This window comes from Mytilus edulis, chromosome 9 (assembly GCF_963676685.1).
Source record: "Mytilus edulis chromosome 9, xbMytEdul2.2, whole genome shotgun sequence".
Taxonomy (NCBI): domain Eukaryota; kingdom Metazoa; phylum Mollusca; class Bivalvia; order Mytilida; family Mytilidae; genus Mytilus; species Mytilus edulis.
Genome location: NC_092352.1, coordinates 81,449,473 through 81,455,472, shown reverse-complemented (window position 1 = coordinate 81,455,472; position 6,000 = coordinate 81,449,473).

Below are 6,000 nucleotides of genomic sequence, written 5' to 3'. Positions count from 1 at the left end.
TCAACATTTAAAAAATGTCCTTATTCATCTACATATATTAAACCAAACCGAAGGGGAGACCTTTGGAAATAATCAACTCACTCATAAAGACTACACGTTTTTTTATATAGATGAGACCGTTGGTTTTCCCGTTTGAATGGTTTTACACTAGTAATTTTGGGGCCCTGCATAGCTTTTTGTTCGGTGTGAGCCAAGGCTCCGTGTTGACGGCCGTACATTGACCTATAATGGTTTACTTTTATGAATTGTTATTTGGATGTAGAGTTGTCTCATTTGCACTCAAACCACATTTTCCTATATCTATAAACAAATTAAAACAGACCTCACGAACAACAGACATTATCAACAAAACATTGATAGTCCTTCTTAAGTGATTATATTTTGTTATCATGTTGAGTGTTTTTACCTTTGTTGCATGTGATTAGAGTGTTAAGCACTCATAATAAACGTATAAACAGCATTTCCTGTATGAGTTCTAATTAATAATTTATCTATGTTCAAGCTTGAAAATCACATTACGAGTATTAATATGAAAAATAATTTATATTCAGCAGAATTTAAAACATATAACTTATCAATTACTGTTGAGTTGAGCTAAAACGTTGACGTGAGTCATTTGTTTTATATTCAATGACTTCTTATGAAGTCGTTGATGCTCTTGTTTTAAGAATTTGTCTCTTTATAATGTATAATTCCGTTAAACGTAAATAATATAATTAAAATATTTTCATCTTGCTAATCTGTAACGTTTATCATGTTTAAATTGATATGTAGGTGAACCTGTTAGGAGGTTGATTTCGATTAAAGTAGAAAAAAAATAGTTCTGTTTATTGCATGTAACACAGTGAACTATTGGTTTCAATGGAAACTAAATGACTTAAATGGCGTTTAAGGAGGCTTGCGGGTATAAGATTTTCAGGAAAAAAATCAAACATTCATTTTACAATAGAAATTGTATTTATTACTTGAAGTAGTTGTCACTTTATCATATGGTACAAAAATCATTTCAAAAAATCAATTCATGTTGGCCCCAGGTGACTTTTAATGACAAAGCTCCAAATTATCTCCCTTTGGTTCAAACATACCATTTTTTGGCATTAAAATTGAAATATTTTTTTTAACTTATCGGTGACCTATATTTTTATTGTTGTTTTCGAATAAGCTCTACATAAACTAAATAATTGTAAAATTTAAGAGATTTCTCTAATTTAGTTCTTTTTTTTCGATATTGCCAATATTTCTCCTAATAGTTCAACAGAAAAAAAGGACATTAACAAAAATGCATGCTTCTTTCGGAGGCAGATTGTGAGATTAAATGAACGGTGACCCTGTATTTTTATTCTATATTTCTATTAGGTATAAGATAAAGTTTAATCATAGAAAAATAGCAAAATCCTCTATTAGAAAAAAAAAGTTGATTTGGACCCGCCAGCCCCCTTTAAGGTGGTATGGGAGTCTAAAATAAAAATGATAGAATTCGTTCATACTTTGCCAAAACGTAGTATCTATTGATATATGTTGAAAAATATAATAAAAATGATAGGTCACCGTGCATTTTCTCAAGCTACAGGACGTGACAAAATGACACATTTTGTATGGATTATACAGGAAAAAACACCATTTTGTGATTAGAAACTAAACAAAATGATAGAATGGTTAAATACTTAAGGAAAAGATGGCTTTCAGACAATGCTTTGAGAATATCAAAAGAAAAGATAGGGTCACCATACGTTTTATCCGGCTAAAATACAAAAAAGAAAATATTTCATGTAGAATCCTTCAGAAAATGTATTGTTTAAGAGTTACCTCCCCTTGAAATGCCAATTTAATTTTCTTTTAAAACAATAAAAACTTATCAACATTTGCAAAAATATTAATATTTGTAAGTTATGATCTTATAGATTTGTTCTTTTAAATGAAAATCACATTAAATATCTGCATTCCTGCATCACAATTTGCTAAATTGATAAAAAATATGGACCTTTGGTTCTCTGTTTTTTACAATCCAAGATGGAGGAAGACACCCATACCACCTTAAATGGTATTTAAGATCATTTTGTAGCACAAATGACTGTCGTATTCAATTGTTTCAATAATCTTTATAACTCGAATGCATACCTTCTTGTCCGTATGTCAATTGAATCAAGTAAACTGTGTCAAAGTCGACACAAACTTGACAATTAAGTTATCAAAATCATTTAAAACGCAAAAAGTCGGAAAATGTGTTCAGTCTTAACAGATTTTGAGATTTGCATCATATGTTTAAAATTAATTCAACAGTAATTTATTGAGTGTAACCTATTTAATTAAACCAGCTAGCAATTGGTATAATGTTTTTGGCGTCATCATCATATGCACATGAACAGAAATATATGCTGAAACGATTTTTTTAAAATACTCATTTTTTTAGATTTCGAAAACCACATCAGTGTTCTGTTATTCATTACAACAAGTGATTGAGAAAATGTAATGTATCTTTGATCTTTCTGAAAACAAATCTCCATATAGCATTAAGCTGTCATTAGTTACATATTAAAGGAAATTAGTTTTTTCTCTGTTAGTGTTGTTTGTTTTCATACTTAGTCTATGCAAGCGTCTTTGATATAATAACCCATTAACTTCTAATTGAGATTGCCGTACTAATTGAAAACAAAACTTTTGCTTTCAAAAAGCATTGTTAAAAATCTATATCAAAAGTAATTGAAGTGACGAGTTCTTTTTGTATCATTTTATCTTTGAAACTTAGTTCAAAATCTTTTCGAGGGCAATTGCTTACACAATTTATCATATATTAAAAATCATTCGAAGAGGAAAACCAACAACAGTCTAGTCTATTTGACAAACAAGGTACGAACATAATTTTATGTATCACAACAACAAACGACAACAACTGGACAACAGGTTCCTGATTTGTACAGGTGCAAACAAAAGCAGAGGATTTAAAAGCTGTATAGCAAAAATCACTTCCCCGACAAAAGTCAGAATCAACACGTTTGTGTCTTATTCTGAATTTGCAGCTATTAAAGATACCACTCAAAGGTTGTCCAGTAAGGGTATTAATGTGATAACCGTCACTGAAATACGACTATCCCAATATGGCAATTGCAGGTATAGGTAAAATCTTTACAGTTATTTTTCTCAAATTTAGCATGTTTTTGTCAATTGTTACGCAGCTGCAAGATTTTTTTTATACCATTACATCATATTTGAATCGTAACGGTGCACAGGAATTGTCTAAGCGCTTTGAAAATTGCCGTTGTAAAATTCGGGATGATAATCGTAACTCTTATGCATTTTTCCTGATTGATAATCGTAATTTCTTTATCGGATAATTGTAACTGAAAAATAATAAATTTGTCTTTCAGCATTTCAATGGTATTTTGTGTGTTTAAATGCAAATGTCCAGTTAAAACGATGGCATTAACGCAAAATAGAAATAAAAGAAGAAACTTACAGGTTAATATCTAGAACAAATTTACTTATATATCTCGATTTATAAATGACAACAATATGCATAACCTTTGAATATATACATGTACCTGTTAAAAATATCGAAAATGAAGTTGTTGGCGAGTCAGTAATTTCTTTCAAAGTTTCAATGTTGTTTGCGCGTTTAATGGATTTTGTTTGGGAGAAAGGGGGAGGGGGATTAGCAATATCCCATATCCTAAAAGTGTAATCCTTTCAATGCATTGCTCAACATGAAAGTCCAGTATACCACATTTTAATTTGCCATATGTTTTGCCTCCAATATCACGTTCATACTCAAAATTCTGCGCGAAATGAACAAAAGTTTCCATTATAAACTTTATAACTGCATTATCGGATTTAACAGTTGATACTCTTATCGGTGGATATGAGTTTTCATTTTTCAATAAAAATGAATATAGTTTAATTTTGGAGTGAAATATACAATTCCGGTTAAAAAAAGCCGTTCATATTTTTTCCCGTGGATTCACTTTTTGTTTTGTTTTATACTGATATATTATATGATATTAAAAATTAGATTCAAATGTTTTGATCAAATACCCAATTATTTCATGACCTGATGTAGGGTGACACGTGCGTTTCGCACGACAATTATTGCCATATATCATAACTTCCTTTAAAATTGCCTCTTAGCTAATTCCCATATTTGGTGACATTCCTAGTTGTTGGAGTTTTTCTGTATTTTAACATAGTTCATGTTGCCCTTAATTCCAAATTTCTTAAAGCTTGTCCATCCCTCCAATTTTATAATATACTAGTATGTAGCTGTTTTTATAAGAACTATTAATAAAATATGCACAAAAAGAAGTGTCAATTAGTTTATGTGAAAGATTCTAACTGATATAGTCATTAAAAACGCTCCGATTCAAGCATAAATATGAAAAAATATATCAAATATGCCAAAAACGTCACTTTTCAGATGGTTTTTGTCCAAAATGAAAGTGGCCGCACCCGTGTTCATCCTCAATCTTTATATATGTCATCAAATACAACTTAAATTTCAATATTATGAATGAACACGAATGCGACCACTTTCATTTAAGACGGTAACTGTTTAAATATAACTAAAATGCTAAAATTGTGAAGATTTCAGTAATTTAGGATGACTTAATGATGCTAGTACACGATATATGTGCATTGTATTGTTAAAAACAGCCCATGTTTATGAAGCAGAAGCATTCTACTTTCCAGTAAATAGCTAAAAGATTACATTTTCACAATTTTGTAAAACTGCTATATTTTGGGGCCCAAAAGAGGTCTTACTGAACCTACTCCTTTCTTGAAGCTTGTTCATCCCTCCAATTTTATAATATACTAGTATGTACATGTAGCTGTTTTTATAAGACTTATTAAAAATATTTACACAAAATGAAGTGTCATAAGATGTTAAAACGTTTTCGTGATTAATTCATTACCATAATTTAATCATCTGCTATCAGATTTATACTATTTTAATGTCAATGTCAATACAACACTATCCAGTAACGATTATCGTCTCATTTTTTAATACCATAATTACGATTATCTTTTTTCCGAGTTGCAGTTATCATCCCGAATTTTTCAACGGCAATTTCCAAAGCGCTCCAGTGCATCGTTACAATTCAAATATGATGTAAAGAAAAACCTAGCAGCTAGTTAGTAACTATTGACAAAAGTATACTACATTTGAGAAAAATGAATGTAAAGATTTTACCTATATCTGCAATCTCCATATTGGGATAGTCCTACTTCCAGTTACTGTTATCACTTTAATACTAGTGAGTAACATACATTAAAAAATGAGGCGATTATTTTGGTTATGTTGGATATGTTCATTAATTTAGTTTTTTGTAGGATCTCTATTTCAGCCATGACTTTTGCTTTTGCCAACATTCTTATTTACAGAAAACCAAAATTAAGACATGCAACCTATTAAGAGTTAATTGTAATGTTGTCTGTCATATTCAAATGATTGACACATAAACATTTTGTGTTCAAAAACAATATATATACATCAGGGAGTTGTTATCTTTTTTACTCATTTGAGTTTTATTATTTGTTAGGAAACTGTTAATCACACAACGATGATAGTAATGCTTCCAATTGTCGATATATTCACCCAGCTAATTGATGCAAACCATAAGGGAAATAGGAAGAGCTTTTTACCAATCGATAATACATTTTAAGAGGATATTATAATTAAAATGTATCTTGAATTATTTGAATCATTTTACAGTGCAATAGAAATAAAAAAAAAAATACAAACACGAAACAACTAGTATATGAAAAACGTAGAAAAATAATGGCGCAATTAAAAGAAAACAGTATCAATATAACATTGTAAACTCGTGTCCGTAGTAAAAATAGGATATACACTCAAGGGGGCTCGCGGGTCTAAATCATTTGTTTTTTCTAATATAGGATTTCTCAATTTCTTTTCATAAATAAAGTTAATCATATAGTTACTTAATAGAAAAATGAAATAAAAAAATGGGGTCACCGTTCATTTAGGCTCACAATCTGCCTCCGAAA